At 35.1% G+C, this 18,376-nt stretch overlaps 1 protein-coding gene across 4 annotated transcripts in view; it reads left to right on the top strand.

The window, feature by feature from the left end:
• FIGN (fidgetin, microtubule severing factor) overlaps positions 1 to 18,376 on the top strand; it is a 120,808-nt gene that overhangs the window by 15,868 nt on the left and 86,564 nt on the right. For 2 of the 4 annotated variants that reach the window (XM_081260887.1, XM_081260885.1), the window contains one exon: positions 10,845 to 10,987. The exons of the other annotated variants lie outside the window; for them this stretch is intronic. The gene's annotated coding sequence lies outside the window, so the exon portion shown is untranslated. The remainder of the gene's footprint in view (positions 1 to 10,844; positions 10,988 to 18,376) is intronic. 4 annotated transcript variants of the gene reach the window in all.

Below are 18,376 nucleotides of genomic sequence, written 5' to 3'. Positions count from 1 at the left end.
AGGTAACACCTATTTGTCCCTTGAGGATTAGATTTGGTTGACATTCAGTCAAAGTACTAGTAAACAAGATTTATGTGAAATTAATTAAACTGGAATTGAAACGGGAATTACAATTCACCCGAAAGTGGATTGGATATATTTGTCATAAGTGCATGAACACAATGCTTTCTGTTGGATACTTTTGTTTAGAATAAAAACTAATCACAAATAAACCACTTAAAATTTACTTTCCTAATATAACTGTTTTCTTTGAGTGAATGACCACACCTCTGTTAGTACTCAGTCTTTGTCCAGGGTTTAGTTTAGTCATGTATGTGTCCTTGAAGAAATGTAACATCTTTCACAAGATTTTGTACAAGTGAAATCAGATACCAGTTTTTATTGCAGGACCAAGCCTACAAATGTTTCTCTTTAAAGCCATTTTTAATAGAAACAGTAAAGTATAAATCATTTAAGCAATTACCTGGACATTGTGGAAATGGGGCTTGGCTTGTTCTCTAGCCCCAGATGTTTCCAGATTCCAGTAATAACACAGTCCAGATATTTACAGCTTAATTTTCTGTGCATGTGTACTTGTCCACAAATGGCTACTATTTCCCATTTTCTGTTGGACAACTGGGCTACGTATAGGTACAGAAAGTGATTTCATTGTGGGTAATGACAAACATTAATGGTTATAATAAGTTCCTTTTAGAAACTTTGATCACTTTAAAAATAAAAAGATTAAATTTTAGAGGATTTTACACTATGGAATAAAATAAATTATTCAAATGGCCTTTTCCTTTATGTATGGGGATGGACATAACCTCTACCCAGTCCTCAAAATTATATTTAATCTTAATATACTCTCCGATAAAAGTCATTTTTTTTTTTAAATGAATCTCCTGGCATTGGTTGGCTTATCATGTAGGCTGCTAGTTTTCTTTGCATCACTACCCCAGAGTTTTTCTTCTTTTTACTAGAAACTAAACAAATGGAAAACAATGATTGGTAACCATCTGCTGTGCAGAAATTTCACATATAGCAGTTAACTCTATTTTATAAAACAAGACCAAATGAGTGAATTATACTGTTGCCAGTAAATAGCAACAAGCACTAGAGCGTTCCTTTGGACAAGTAGGAACACAGGGAGCCAGCATTTCATTATAGGAAGTCAGTTAGTTGGGCTGTGTACAGATATCTGTGTATGCATACACACAGTGCATGTGTTAAGAACCTGAATATTCCCTCCCTTCCTTCTCCTGTGTCTGAATTTTCAATGCCCCCCCCACCACAAATGCCAATAGAGTAAATCAAGAGTACTGTAGATATAAATAAATCAATTTAATTACATCATTCTAAATCTATTTACTTAAAAATTGAAGTTAAAATCCATAAAACTATGCAGAATAAAGATTCATAAAACTATGTAGGCTTCAGATCAGAATCATGGTTTTCTTAGCTGAGCATGTTTTAATGATTAGCAGCTAACCAATGTAGCTTTAAATCATTGTCTTGTCTTATCCTCTGCTTAAAAAAAAATACCTTAACTGGAAATCAGATTGACTAAATGTTGAAAAGATATTGACAGGAAATGATTACTCATGATGCTGTTGAAGTATGCATACTGTATTGAGGGAAGAGTTATTATGGAAGAGACAAAAGTAAGTAGTTAGAAAGAATTTATTCAAATAGACCAAGTAATACCTAATTTTATAGTGAGCAGCATAAAATATAATCAACCTCTCTCTATATAATGTATATATATACATATATATATATATATGTATGTATTTAATAGAGCAGTATATGTACACTCAAAATGAATGTATTCTCTCTTTAACTTTCACTTCTTTGATACTAGGATTTTGCCATACAGCAAGAAAAGTTGTTTAAAATGGGCAGTATATTGAGTTCAAAGGACCCATACAGTTCATAAATTCTCTGGTGTCTACTGGATTTTTCATCAGGGAGACTTCCAATAAAAATGATCTATTTTAGAAATAATATTGTTTAGTAGGTTGAAATGTGGTGTAATAAAATTAGACCTTCAGTCTTCTAAAGTTACTACTTAGATAGCACCCTTGGGATGGTAAAATGGCTGTATAAGCAGATGAATCAGACAGTTCCACTGATGGGTACATTTGTCAGTCTCTGTTACAGATATAATATATTCTTATATCTGTAATCCTGACACTGTTACATCCAAATGAAATCAACATGAGGTTGTCATCTTTAAGCAAATATGTTAAGTGTTGTCTTTTGTGCTTTGGATTTGAAAGAAAGGGGCCCAGGGGAGGCAGCATCATGCAAATGGAACAAATCCCATTTCTTCTGAGCTGTGCTGTTTTTCCCCTCCATGGCAGCTGGCTGTGTTATCTTTGTGTGTTTCTCTGAGTGCTGACAATTCTTTCAGTGATCTAAGTTAGGGCACATTAGAAAGTGGAAGCAGCTGTCTGTCGCTATACTGAGAGACGTGTTTGCTCTACTGCAAAGATGAAGGACCATGAATCCTTGACACACTCTCCCCTCCTCCCCCCTGTACTTTCCAACATGATCAACATTCAGACGCACAGATTGTCTGCTTGGACAGTTTTTTGTTCTGACTGACAGCATCTGGCATAGACAAATTTAAAAATACATAGCATGCCATGCTTGGAATTGGAACATCCCTTCTTTATTAATCTTCTCATTTAAACCATTCATTTACATTTCAAGAAAGGTTACAGCTTGATATGGTTGAAACGTTGATTTTTAAATGAATAACCTTCTAATGAAATGTCTTGAATGAGTACCAAGCAGCTAGTCTTCATTAAAAATTACACCCGATTAACACGGCCTTGAAAGCCTGAGAGGAAAGGGATTTCTTATTGTTTTAATCCACAATGCAATCCGGTGTTTACCTTTCTGGCACAAAGCAAACAGAAATGATGCCCATACTCGCAACACTTCTGATATTGAACACAACTATGATATCACCCTTAAGCCGACAAAACACTTGGCCTTGTTTAATCAGCTTTCTTTCCCTCTGAAAACCCCCGGAGATGTGGAAAAAATTATAAGCATCACCCAAATATGCCTCTCTCAAATCCTCTCTCTCCATGCCCCACCCCTCCCCCATCCCAAAATACTATGTCTCTGTGTCCAACTCAGGAAAACAGAAGCTTATAGGTTTTCAGATGGAAGTGTAGACACAACACTTTAAGATGAAACACTCTCCCTGGCTCCAGGATGGTGGTTGCATACATATTTGTTTGCATTACTTTAGTACTAAAACATCACAGTGCAAAAATTTCTATTTCATTCACCCCTGCACACATTCACATTTCTTATCCATTCTAAATTCTACAGCCAGCTTCAGCAACATGCTTGTCTAGCATTTATGTAAAAATAATAGGAATGTTGGCCCTTCCAGTCAGTCTGTAGACTTTGAGTCCTGGGCTGGGGTGAGTAGGAGAGGAGAATCCTTTTACCATATGTTTCAGACTTTCCCACTGTAGATTTCAGTATAATATAACCCCTCAACTCCAAGTGTGGAGTTCTAAGGGGTATATGAAGGGAGGGGTGGGGCAGAATTATAATTCTTTTTTTTAAAAATAACTATTCTAGTGCTGGGTGGTAAACAGGTAAAATAAGTGTGCTGGATAACTTGGGAAAATAAGCTTCAGAGAGCAGTTCAATTAACAGTTGTAAGCAGAAAAGGTGATGCATTTTCTCAGTATGTATAAGAGGTCACTTGCTTTAGGATAAATTTTGACGAATTGCAGAAAAAATAGATGCTGAAATCAGTTTTATATCAAAGGCACTTTTACCTTCTTCAATGTAAGGGAAAATGACACATTTCCCCCGTGGATTGTATATATTACTTTTTAAATTGTGCTAATTTTAAAATTTTGAACATATTTCATTTAAACAAAATAAGTCTTGGAAATTAACATAATCTTTGAATCTGGAGTCAGATCTCCACCTGCTCTTCGCCTCAGATCCTGGCTCTGTAAATGTAAGGTAGATAATGTTTGGTTGCTGTTTTTCTTTTTCTTTTTTTTTTCCCCTTTCCTCCCCAAGAAATTAGTGGCCAGAAATCGAAACTGAGCAGATCTAGTTCTAGTGTTTGATTTCTAGTAAATCTTATATAGTGAGCATTTTAAATATAAATTACTTCATTTGTCATTTTCCATTGTGATTTTTTTTTTTTAAATGACCACTTTTTAAAGGTAGTGTTAACGTGCATCTGTAAGCCAACTGGGAATGGGTTGCAATACAAAATTCCCTCGTGTAAAAAGCCAGGTTTAGCAGTAATGCTTTTAATCTGGACTTGTAGAGGATTCAGGAGCATCCATAGATCTGCTCCAGTAATTACCATACCCCAAGTGGCACTGGAAGAGACATTTGCCTAAAAACTTGATGTCTTCATTACGCTGTTTACATTTTAATTAGAAACATGAAAATTACTGATTCATACAGACAACTATAGTTTAAGTGGTTTCATTCGCCATCCAATAAATCATAAAAAAATCCCCACAGTTGGCATAAATAGTTTACTAGGAATCATTCATGGGAATAATGTGTTGGCACTATAAGCTGCTTAAAATATGTTTTTATTTTACCAGAGGTAGAATTTGCATATAAATTAGAGAATGGCATTTTAAGTTGACAGTCATTTATGCAGAATACCACCCACATGCAAATACATATATGGGTGTATGTGCAGACTTTCTTTGACTTTATAGGTTTTTGTGGTATCATGTGTATAGATATATACCCAACCTAGCCTATCAGTTTTAAAAATGCATGTCCTCTTTTTAAGTCCTTTCAGAAATGCTGTGGTTGTTCTAAATATGCATGACCACAAACACATCTTTTATCTGTTGGGCAACATTCACTTGCAAGAAGGAAAAATGTTTATTTCTGGTGTGCATATGTCTTGGAAAGAACTAGTTGTTTCTTCTGCTCATTTATTCCCTCTTTCCTATCTCTTCTATTCTTCTCAACTTTTGCATGTCCAGTCAGTGCTGCTGCCCTACAACGGCTCCCACTCAGGGCTGAAGCAGGGTGGCTGTCAGAGTCCATCCCTGAGTCAGCAGCACATCCATTGCCTGCATCTTGCGACAGTCAGTCATCCAGTTTTCCCCTCCCCAGGGGACAGGCGTCCTCCTCATCAGCGAGGAGGAATGACCCCTCTGTCTGGCTTGCTTAAAATCCCGAATCTCCCCACATTGGTGTGTGAGTTCAAATCCCCCCTCCTAAAGGCAGGGCTGGGACTCCAGCTAATGACTCTGAGATGCAGAGGGTCAGCGCACTGGTGAGCTGGAACACTGAGGCATTGTGCGAGCCGAGTTGTACATTTTTCCCATAACTGCAGACTCCTCTCCGTCCCCTCCCCTCCCCAGTCTTTTATTGTAGATCAATATTATGCAGAAATGAACCAGGAATAACCACAGACATTAAAAGGCATTTCCCTTTTTGTTATCTTTGTTAGAAAGTTATTGGCCATGGCCAGAGGAGGCTCTGTTATTATTTTTTATTTGTTTATTGTTTTTTGGATGAATGGTAGCACCCAGTGACTGAGCACTTCCATCACTGTAAAACTCATACTTTAGGTCCACATTTATTTTGCATTTTAGGCCTATGGATAGGCTACGTGTTAAAGTGAATTTTAGAAAATATTATGTAGGACCATCTATCCATAAGTGTTCAACTTGAAATGCTGTAGCAGTCATTATTTTCAACTTTTGAGTGTGAACAGGTTACATTGAAACTTGTGCCACCTGGATGGTGTGATTTTTGCAGATAAATGGTTGTAAGATTAATTCTGAGAAGCTGCTTTAGATGATAAATTTGGTGCCTCATTTCCACATCTTTGGGTTTGCCTTTTTAAATATCTAGAGAATTGCCAAAGTTTGAATGTACTAATCAGTATTTTGTATTATCTCCACTATTTTAAATTTTAATAGAAAGTCACCAGGATTGCTTTCATAGTGATGGAGGTAATCAGACCAGGACTTTGAACTTTTTGTAGTTCTATGCATTTACTAGGCAGACTTCCTGCTCATATCCATTAGTGTAATAATGAATTCATGGGCATATGCTTACTGGTTTGCTTTGCATTGCCTATTTTGGGGGATCATGTGGGGGGCAGGCAGGACACTTATTAGATCTCTCTACCTCCTAGATGTGATTAGACACAATAGTCGACATCTGTAAGGACAGAAACATGCTGCTTACTTGTACACACGGCAAAATTCTAATAGTCCTGTGCTGTCTGGTAAATCCTGTCTGCTTTATGCAGTGTGGCCCGAAACAGTTGTGTGGTGAGGGAATGCTGGCTGCTGGCCAGCCATTGACTATGAAATCCTGGGTACCTGAGAGCTTATCAGTTCTTTTGCTTTGTAAAAGAAAAAAGTGATGAAAATGTTGGTAAACTGCCATGAAGGTTTAAGGCTGCTGGAACAAGGAGCCGTGTAATCAGATTGGAAAATGGAGCTTGAGATTCTCTGCATGGAGAGCAGCCCTCTGTGGACCCCGTGAGCCGCTGTGCAAGTGCCCGAGCTGACCACTTTGTTAGCAAATCAGCTTGTTTGCTGCAGCAGCAGGGTGGAAGAGACCAGAGCTTGTGATGGTATGTAACGGAGGGAGAGCTCTCTCTCATGGCACAATCTAATCAGCTTGCAATTAGCTCAGGCTCTACAGTCACCTTCTTAATTTTCTTTTTCCCCCTTCTTTGTGTTAATACCATGCACTTTAAACAATTAAATAAGGGAAGTAATCCTTCAAGCAAATCAAAGCCATCCTTTAATTTTATCACCCTGCTGAAAAAGTATCAGGTGGTCCACTGGTCTTCATCAGATGCTGAAAATTCTTCAGCTCACTGTAGCATAGAGGGGCTTTAACAAACTGAGGTTGAGGATACTCTTTCAAATGTCTTAGCAAGGGGAGGGGGAATGGAACACCATTTAAACTAGAATTGAAGTTAAAATTGATGTGAGGGGGGATAAGAAATCCCTTTTCGTTTATATACAGTTGTAAATACCTTTTGGTTTATATACAGTGATGCATCTATTTTATATTTTTAATAACCAGAGGCAGGCTGTGTGTGTGTGTGTGTGTGTGTGTGTGTGTGTGTATAGACAGAGATTATGTGTATATATCACATTCCATATCCTTTATGCTGCTGTTTATTTAGGCATTTCTATGCAGCACCTTTCTGAAGGCTCTAATGACATGGCCACTTGTACTGATAATTCTACTACTTCACCTTTACTGAACTGGATTCACTAAGGTTTAAAAGAACAAGGATATCATTGCTGATCATGGGTGTTACTTGTTAATCCTTTAAAATAAAATTCAGATCCTTTGGGGGAGAGGTGAGAAGAGCAAACCATAGATTTGCAAAATCAGCGCAATAGTTTTACATTTTACTTAATTCAAGGACAGTGACTTCTCTAATACTACTTAAAGAAGACACTTATTTACTGAAACTAAATAAATCTTTTAAGAGATATTGTTAAGCAACCTTCTATCAGTTTTTACTCTTTCAGAAAGCTTTTGCTAAAACATTATCCATGTGCATGTATCTCTGACCAGTTATATATATTTTTTATTAAGTATTTGTCTGTCATGAGGTAGAAATCGGCATTATTTCACCAATGTTTACTTTAGAAAGCAGTACAGAGATCATTATTAGAATTTGCTTTTAATGATTATTAAAGAAATAATTAGAGTACTTTAAGCATTTTTTTTTCTCCATAATAGCCAATTCCTTTCTGGAGGTTGTTTGTGTTAATAAAAATAAACATAGGTATAATGTTATTGATATTTTATTGCATAAATATCATACTTGAATTTTCTCCCTTGCAGAATTTTTCTGCCTTACAGAATACTACTAATAAACTGTCTTCTTTCTTTTTTATCTTAAAAAAAATCTTGCAATGTATAACCAATGTTTGGTATCAGCAATTTTTTTACTTAATGAACAGTTCAGAAAGTTTAACTGTCCAAGTATTAATGCTGTAAGAGGATAACATGACTTCTTGTTTTCCTGTATGTGTTTGATTATGTGCCTTACATTTGTGTTTAGAGGCATGAATTCAGTTGGATGGAGAATGAGAGTAATTAATATAAAGTACATTTAAAATTAGGTAAGCTTTTAAGTAAGCCTTAGGGTTTTGCTGGTGATTCTGTAATACATCCTTTTTTGTGTGTTTTGAACTTTTTGTTTTTAATTAAAAAATAAATTAAAAGGAAACATACATCACCTACACACATCCTATGCTGCAAAGATTCACTTTATATTCTTCTAGAGGACAAACTCCATTACATATGCACTTACTGTACGTTCGATTGTAAATCTTACAATTTAATGGTAATTCAGTGAGCAGTTATTGCTTCAGTGGCCTTTTTTCTTTCTTTTTTGTCCCATATCAATTGTGAAATAGGGTTACCCTTTACAAGTGTCACATCCATAGATTCATCTTTTGTACTTTGTAGTTGTTCCTGGTGCATCATTCTTAAGTCAAAAAAAAAAAAAAAAAAGAAAAGAAAAGAAAAAAAGGCAAAGCAATGGAAGACCATGTGGCGAATGATGGGTGGGAGGTATGTGTGTTTATATGCGTACAGGGGAGTGGGGGCTGTAGAATAAGAGCTTTCTTGGTAATGCCAGACAGACAGATAAACAGGTACAGAAAGACGTACAGAACTCTAGCAACTAAACAACCAAGAGCGTTAGCATCAGTCTAATAGAGTAATATCTTTTTTCTAAATATGCGTTTCCTCTGAGCTCATTCTCAATCCTACATTCAGTTTTCCATAACAGATTCTATTCTGTGCTTGAATTCTTCGAAGTAGAATTGGTATCTGATTGGTACAAGTCTCTTCACCTTGCTTACACTGTTAATATTCTTATCCTTTTTGGACAGTGAAATACTTTTTTTATAGAAACAATATACACATTCATAAAGAAATTATAAAGGAATTCTCCTTCTGAAGATAATGAGTTCTCTTCAGGAACTGCAGGTTACATGGCTCACAAATGAGCTCTAAGTGGGGGGATTTAAAGTCCTGCTACAGCATTTAATTTCTTGAGGAAAGGAGTTCAGTTCAAGGTTAGCCTGTTATTGTGGCACTGGCAACTACTTCTCGTGTCCCCGTTCTTCTGCCAGCAGTACTGCACAAAAGGCAGTCATTTTTATTTAATACATAGGGAGGTATTAATCACTGCAGTATTTTCTTGCAAAAATTTATCTTATCATATTCATTGTTTCACTACCCATGACAATAATAGGTGTTTAATTACTCAATAAGGAGCGTTTATAGATTCCATTTTTCCTGTATGCTGGACAAATGGTATTGATTTTGTACTTTGATGCAACATGAAACTGTATTAAACACGATTAGAATTCCAAGGCTGGTAAAATGTACATTCGTTATGGTAACAGGACTTGCTTTGAGAAGCGGCAAGCTTCTTCTAATCCAGGCAATGCCTTTGGAGTAAAATGGTGATATGATTTTACTACAGATCTGTGGTTAAAGATGATTGCTTTTTTCCCTCATGGTGTGTGTGTGTGTGTGTGTGTGTGTGTGTGTGTGTGTGTATCCAAATGCATGTATGCAGATTTTAGTTTTAGTGAAGCATTAAAGAGTTTATATGGAAAGATTATAAATGGATGGTTCTTTGGAGCCAGAAAAGCCATTGCATACAGGTGAATGCAGAGTTGGTGTCATCTTATAATTGTGTCTCTTTGGTTAATGCTATAGGTCTTTATTTTACCAATATGTAACTTGTTACCTGAATGAGGGTGGGAACCATTTCAAGATGAAATAGCACCTGCATCTCTTGCTGAATTCTGGTTTACCTTCTTTTAAAGGAATGAAGAAGACTTCCAAATACCTATTGTGTCATAATTTAAACAGTGGGTTTTGTTTAAATGGACACTAAATAAAACCCTTTCATTTAGCTGACATTATTATGTCCCAGTTGGGCAGCAAAAAATCTTGCACAGAGCAAAAGTCCATCCTGTCTTCCAGCAGGGCAGTCTGCCTGCGTTTTGTTTCACCTTGATTTTGCAAACACATTTCCACCTGCATTTAGCACATCCAAAACCATAATTGGAAAGGACTCTCTTGTTGGTCAGTGTATTAATTGCCTATGATCTTCAGCTCTGTACAGATTTATTTCCTTTGGAGGAAGGTCATCTAGTCTTGCCAAAATAAAAAGCAAAATAAACCAAGGACAGAGAAGCAGTTGCTTAATCTTTATAATTTCACTAAAGGCTAGCTTGTATCCTTGCTAAATCTTACTTTGTGTTTCTTTGCAAGGATCATAGACCTCTGGGTTCAATTTATAGTTTTGGAGAGTTTTATGGATGATTACCCTTGTCCCTAAAAAAGGAAGGTGGCTCATTGACAAGATTGCTTTCTGCATCATGTATTCTTAATAATAACAATCCTATTGGAACATTAATTGATCACTACTTTGGCTTATAATTTTTAATATTTGTGTGGAAGATACAAAACTTCAGGAGAAATTTTATAAAGACCTGCCATTTGCTTTATGGCACAGATATACCCAGTCGACTGTTTATTGGTTTTAATTGGAAATTTCTTATTCAGTGAATATTTGTCTTATGGGCTGTTGTATATAGCATATGTAAACCTTAGCAAAGAAATCAGAAAATAAAGACAAATAACAGTTTACATCTAGCTAGTATATTTCTTTTTCTCCTAGAGCTTTCAAGAGCATGAGAGAAAAATAAATTGATTGACCTGCCCATTTTAAAACACCATTCTATTTTTTTCCTCATAGATACGAGAAGAAAAGCTAAGTTTGATTCCGGAAATATGTTTTATATATTTATTTTGCTTTTCAGGGATCAGGCAAATACTGGCAAAAAGGGGCTTCTCGGGTAATGCAGTCTGAGGTCTTCCAAGTCCTGTGCAGATAGATTCTTGATCACACAACAGATTGCATCTTGGGTCTACCAGCTGGGTGAGGAATGCTGTAGTTTGTAAGGTAGGATTATACTTCAAGAAAAAATATTGTAGAAATTTACAAGGCTTTGGCTTTTCTCCAGCATTCTGAAACTAAGATTTGAATGATTCTCTGGCCTGGGCCCTAGGTCCTTGATGATTCCTTTGTGCTCTCTCCAAATGAACTATTTTGTACTTTCTATTCAAGCTTAAACAAATCATTTATTTATTCAGTAATGTGAGTGTAGGTTTAATTAAGTGAAAGATGATTGCATGAAATTAGCCAGTTGTAAAGTGCATTACATTAAAAAAATGGTACAGAAGCCTGTTTTATTGCTGAATATTAACTTTTTAGAAAGGTTTTTCCCCTAAAGAGAAGTGTCTTGGTTGCTGGGGGAGTGTCTGAATGAGGATATTGACTGCACAGCTCCTTACTGCAAGGTGATGGACTTCTCTGGTGCAGATAGAATGGTAGCTTTCTGGGGGAGCCATCCAATCCCCAGTCTGGCATCAGATTCCATGAGAAATTTATAATTTAGCATTCATTTGAAGAGAACCCATTGCTAGATTCACCTCGGATTCTTCAAGGGAATGCATTTTGAGAACTTTACTTTGGTTATCTTGCCTCACAGAAACTTACAGTATTTACATGAATAATAAATATAGTCTACATGTAGCTATTGCTTTCTGAGCATTAATAGTGTATATAACTTCTGAATCCCATTACCTTCTTTACTGTGCAGTAGCATGGTATTTTGTGGACACATTCATAGACTCTAGTACGTTAATCCATCTGCTCAGGTTTTTTCTTTTTCTTTTCTTTTTCTGCCCTTACAGGCTTTGCCTTACCTTCCTGCAAACCTCTGCATTGCTCACTCCTTGCCCTGTCCACCCAGCAGTATCCTACTAACCTCTCTTTTAGCTGTTTGAATAAAAAAAAATCGATATAACTATTAAAGCCATTTGGAACTTTTTAAAAAAGAGAAATAATATTTTAATTACCACTGACATGCCAGTTTGAAGCACATATCCTCCTTTATGACAGTTCAGTTTAGAAACTACATTGCTTCATTTCAGTAACTTTATTACCATTTGGCTCAGAGATTGCTATTTCGCCTTGGCCACAGATTTCATCAGTTGCCCGGTTCACCTTTGTCCACACTATACTTGTGAAATGACCTCCTCCGTTAGTGCTTGTCAATAGTAAATTGCTATATTCTGTGCCTAGAAACACACCAAAGGACGACAACACTTTATTGAATGACTGAATTTATACTTAATTTTTTTAAAATTAAAACTTAATTGGGATAGTCTTAATTATCATTTAATACCAGTTAATTAAGGCACTAGTTAGGGTCAGCTATTACAGTATTCTTATTGCTAATATAACATGGGACATGCATAGTATGCAGGTGTCTATGTAACAAGTGTGTCTTCTTTGGCATTTTCCCCCTAATTTTCCATCCAACTATTCAGTCAAAATAACTGTGAAGTGATGAAGGCTCAGATATACTGATGAGATCAGATTAGTTTTTTTTTTTTTTCCCAGAATTTCTAATGAATGACTTCATCTCTCTTCAGAGAAAGCACTTTTTAGAGAGGGGAAAAGTTGCAATTTGTAACATAAAGAGAAATAGAACTCAAAATCAAAATGTGACTTTAAAAAAAATCACAAAAGAAATCTTAAATATAAAATTTTCTTTGAAAAGTTATGAAAACAATGTATCTGGTAATGTTTAGTTTTTCAGTATATGTGATTATAAGAAGACTAGATATATCTCTGCAAAACATGAACTTTTTAACTATAAATATATGCCTTTATTCGTTATAACATTCATAAGAAAAGAAAAAAATGTCCACTGCTCATCTCTTTTCACACATAGTTTAGCTCTTTTATCTTCTTAACAAAGCTGTTGCCATAAATAGGACACTGCTAAGTTACTTGAAAATTAATGTAAAATAAAAGGCCAGTATTCTTGGAAATCTCATTTTAATGAAATTTAGAGTGATGACAAAATACTGCTATTTCCCAAATGTTGTTTCATATGCACTTAGTTTTGGATGAATCATTTCACAAAGATTATTTTACTTCAGTAAATACTCTTAAATTCCAAATTCCATCTTGTCTGGATTTTTAATCTTTGTTTTTGCTTTGTCTCTACACTCTGAAATAACCTGATATCAGTTTACCTATTGAGGAATAAAGTGAGGCTTAAATTGTGGAAGGAGATTACCTTTGACAGATAAAAATGGGAAGCTTGTTTGTTGCTTATTTTTATAATATTCTAAGTGTCCTGAAATAAAAGATGATTAATTGAAATTTTACTTGTAAATAGAAATTAAGAATAATTATATAATAATTGCAACATTTCACTGATGTTAGGCAATGAAGACAGAAAAGAAATGTTAAGCTTTCTCTTTCCAGATGTAGCTGATGCTATGGCATTCAGGAATATGAAAGTTTCGTTGGTTTGTTTATACCTTTGGGAATATTTTCTATAATTTTTTGTTTGTTTTAGATGAAATTACTGCTCTAGGGAAAAAGAAACCCTAATAAAATGCTGTGCTGGAAAATAAAATTTTGCCAGAATTTCAGCCAAGAAACATTTCCTCTGTGAAGCTCAGTAACTGAGATTTCAAATGTTATTCTCCCTCAAAAGCAGACGTGTAGTCTGCGTGTGGCTCAGAACATAATTGTGTCAAATCAAAAGCATACAGAATCTTAAGTACAGTCTGTTAGGATGATATGCAGAAAGTCATAATATGAGTTTTGTATTTTGAACAGTGTACTTTAGCTTCACCTCATAAAAAGGAAAATTCCTGAAATAAATATAGATGTATACAGATACCGGTTTGAATCATTATGTTTGGATTTATTTTGCTATATGTCACTTAAAATTAAGATTAAACAAAACAACTACATTTAATATACAATGTTTTGAGCAAGTTATTTGTGTTTATTAGTGGTGTCACTGTTTAAATAACGTTATTAAGCCCCCAACATTACATTACTTAGTTGGTTCCGCCTTGTTGAATGTGTGGAGCAAAGGTTCAAAGCATTTCTTCTCATGTCCATAACAGGTACCAACTATTATTTTAAGAAGAACCCATTTAGAAATAATAATAGATGGAAATTACCAACACAGAAAATTAGATGAATTTTGGATTCAAGTTAAACATTAGAACTGTGAAGTGTAAAGTTTGTGTAGCATTTAACAAGCTTTAGTAGAGTACTTAAAGTAACTTATGTGTAATAGGCAGTACTAGCAGAGCTCCACAGAGCCCCAGAGAAAGATGAAAATGTAATTGGGGATGCTTCAGACTGTCTGAGATGTTAAGATTATGTTCCATGAAGACTAAAATAAGGTTTTGTGGGTTTTTTTGCAACCATGTAAATTCTCCAGAAGAAGAAAAATGAAAATATATGGAAAATTCCAGTAGCTTAAATGTACACACATTCACAAATATGATTAAAAGAGATTCTATCTTTTACTTTTTCTGTAGCAGTTGGCATATCTTAGCTTGTTTTAATGTTAAACCAGCTATGTTAAAAAACCAAATATGTGTCGTGCCCCATCTTGTCACTATGTTAATAGAAAAAAAAAAGCTTGATGAGATAAAGGGGAGAAAAAAGAAAAACTATAATTAAAGATTTCGAGTTCTGTTTGAGAGTTAGTGGGGGAAAACTTATATTTTATCTGTTAGGATTGACCAAAAAAATAAAAGAAAGGAAGGAGGGAAATAAGGAAGGAAGGAAGGAAGGAAGGAAGGAAAGGAGGGAGGAAGGGAAAAAAAATACAACACAAAAACATAATTTATATAGTGCATCTTTCTTTACATTATTTTTTACAAGTGTTCCATGTTATCAACTTACATATTTCTTATATATGGTGAATGGTAACTGAAATTTTAAGATTTGAATCTGCCTTTATGTGGTAGTTAAGGAGGCAGAAACACAGCCTCTCTGGGTCTCAGTGTTTTTCATCTTAAAATGGATGACCTACATCTAATTTCTCTTCCAGCTCTAACACACTATGAGGCACTAAGTTCCATTCTATGAAGTTCTGTTTGAAAATTTTTAGGAACGTGGAAACTGATCATGCCACTCAATTTCTCTGGTGGATGTCAGCTGTGCAACCAGAGTGTTGAGCAGTATGTTATTTCCTAGTCTCTAGGAGAGTGGATCCCACACCTGGGGCTGCAGACTTCTAAGGAATATTGAACTTCTTGAAAAAGTTTCTCAACATTTGATGTACACCAAACATGTGTTTGTCACATATATGATCTACAGGTTTTTGTATGTGTGGTGTCTCATGGTTAGAATAAAAAAAAATACATCCATTTAGAAGTGTTGCAAAGATGTTACAAATTTACCATTATTCTTAATCATCATTTTATCCATCAGTGGATGCTGATAGCCAAATCAATGTCTTGAATCTATGATGGTTTTGTTGTTTTTAAATAGTATTGAGAAGGGTGCAAATCTGTTGTATTCACTGGAAGTACATTAATTATACATAATTTGAATAATTAAACATTGGCTTGGAAGATGTACCATTTAAATTTTTCCAGTATTTTAAAAATATTTTATTGCATTTAAACACCCAGCTGAGTTTACATGGCTACATTTCCTGTCACCGTATTTGAAATATTTCTTTAGTTATTCTTAGTAATTGACTGATGAATTCCTCCTATTGGGGAATAATTACTATTTTTTGAACATTTATAAGGCACTGTGTATGTGTCTGTGTGACAGTGTATGTATATGTATGTCTGTGAATAATTATTCCCATCTTGTAAATTAACATATTAAGGTAAAAATGCTGTTTCTTGCCCTCATAGCCATTGGCATAACTGGGAGTCAAAACTGGACTACATAGTAACACCAAAGTCCGAGCAGGGCCTGTAGGAGAAATTAATTTCAGACTTAGCTTCACAGCATATAAAGGTCCATATATAGAAAGTCTTGAGAATTATAGTGCATGTTCTGAAAATGACATGTCATCATCATTCCAGAATTGCCTCATTATGCCTCAGTTTACCCCATTTTAAGATAGAGAAACATTTTATCATTAAATTTTACTTTTCTTGCCAGGATAACGTGTGAATTAGTTAATGCTTATAAAGAAATGATTTGATGAGGGGAAAGCTCTATCTAAATGCTAAGTATTATTTATTATTCATGTAAGCATATTACTGTACCCTTCAATCACCTTTTTTGGATGTTTCAAATGGGCAATTACTGTCGCTTTGTGTAGAGCTTTTAAAATTTTTAATTTAAATTAAAAGTTAATCTAATTTAGGGAAAACTCTGCCAGCTGGAAAGGAACACGGATTTTTTTTTTCCCCCTTCGCTTACCAAACAAAACAGCAATTCAGAATAGACTCTCTTTTAATATAGTAATGTGGATAGGCTTTCCTGGGCTAGCGGTATTAGGAAGGAGGGCTAATTAGTAATGGCTGCTTTGTAATGCTGGTAATCTATGTGTTAGGATTAGTGCTGATAATAGATCTGATTAGGGGGAATTAGCTGATATTTAGAAGGACGGAGATTCTTTTGTGTATGAAATCTCCATTTTGGGGGTACAACATATAGCAGGAGTGGCTGAATCTTTGAAATCATGTTAGCATGGCTTTCCCATAATACAGTGCTCATATGTGAGTGAGTCAGGAAGCAATGAGGGTCATTTGAGCTCAAGAAGACCTTTACTTCTTAAGGCCTCACTAAGGAGCCTACAGATAGTGAAAACCAGAGTTCAAAGATCAGAAATGTCAAGTATGCTTTAGAGAGGGAAGACATATTTACCTGAGCTCTTCAGTTAACATCTAGCAATCTATGATGGGAAAATCCAACCATAGCCCTCTCCTTCCCATGCCTGTTGACACAAAAGTAACTTATCTTTATTTGAAGAGGGAAAGTGGAAAATATATCATTTAAAAAACTACTGTGGTCTTAATTCCTCCTCTTACAAATCTGCATATTCAACCCTCCATTTAAAATAAACCATATTAAATATTCCCTAGCACTATTAAATTTTAAGGAAGTATGCTTAGAAATCACATTCAGTTGCACAGTTTCAGTTGCTCAGCAGTATCATTAAATCCTCTGGAGTGATTCCAGTCCCATAAAAATTAGGGACCCCTTTACATTGTTTCTATATTCAAATGGAAATCTTTTTGCAAGTTAGTAATTAAAGTATTTAACCTTTCTCTCCCTCCATTTATTAGAAAACTCTTTTTTCTTTATTTTTTCAATTACGAAAAACTGCTAAAGCCAATCAAGCATTTATTTTGATAAACCGCTTGTAACAGTCTCAGCTAAATTCTGCAAATACAAAAAAAAAGAAAAGAAAAGAAAAAAAAAAGCTAAATAATCACCCTGAGCAGATTTTGCAAAGACCTTGCTCAACCTGTTCGGGGATAATTATGCCGAGCTTTTAGTATGGGGCAAAGGAAAACATAAAATTAAGGCATGAAAGAAAGTTCTACCTATTTTGAGAAAATACTGGGATAATTGGTACTCTTTTTATTACCACTTTATTATAGAAAGATATTGTCTTGCTAGGAAATATAGGTTTTCAGGAATTACATAGTATTTATGTGAAGATGAGAGAATTTCTGTATTAGATGGATTGATTTAACATGTAATAAAAATAGCAAATACTAAATACTGAATAGCTAAATAGTCAAATTAGAGTTCATTATTTAAATGACGTTTTTCCCCCTCTTAATCGTATAATGTGTATAATTTCTTTGTTTCTGACAAGTACATTATAGGGAACTTTTTTGTTCTTCAGGGTTTCCCCTTACCCCCCTTTCAGAGTAACCTTTGGTTTGGAGCTACAACCATAAACTTTCTTTGAGAAATGAAAACAACAGGAATGGTACCATCACATGCAGGGTGTTAGGAGGAGAAGGCAGTAGACAGATTCACAATGTTATAAATGATGGTGATATGAAATGTGACCCTGATAATGGATTATATGGTGCTTTGGAAATTTACCTCTTTTATAGACTTTGCCCTTTTCTGTGTGCGATGACACTGAAGAGTGTGCCTGAGCAAAAAGATCTGTTTCTCTTTTTACATTATCAGGGGTCTATCCAGGTTTAGTGGGACCTGAAGCTTACACCACGTGGGGACCCTGTTTTAAGAACAACTGTACAAAGTTAAAATAGAAAACTAGGTACAGGTGTTCCATGGAGCCAATGCTTATATTTCTGAGGATCCCTGAAGTGTCAGCCTCATTAAGCTTCATTAGATTTGCCTCTGGTGACTCCATACATGATCATTGAAAATGAACATCTGAAGGCTTCCTTTGATGAGGTTTATTAGATTTTTGACTAGTAAATATGCATAGTTAGAAGGACAAGATTGGTTCTACTTTTAGATATTTTGATAAATACTACTTTCCTAGCACTAATACTCCGTATC

The sequence above is a fragment of the Spermophilus citellus genome (assembly GCF_964194105.1).
Source record: "Spermophilus citellus genome assembly, chromosome: 11".
In the NCBI taxonomy this organism is placed as follows: Eukaryota; Metazoa; Chordata; class Mammalia; order Rodentia; family Sciuridae; genus Spermophilus; species Spermophilus citellus.
The sequence above is the reverse complement of the archived record's forward strand: the minus strand, read 5'-3'. Positions and strand labels throughout refer to the sequence as shown.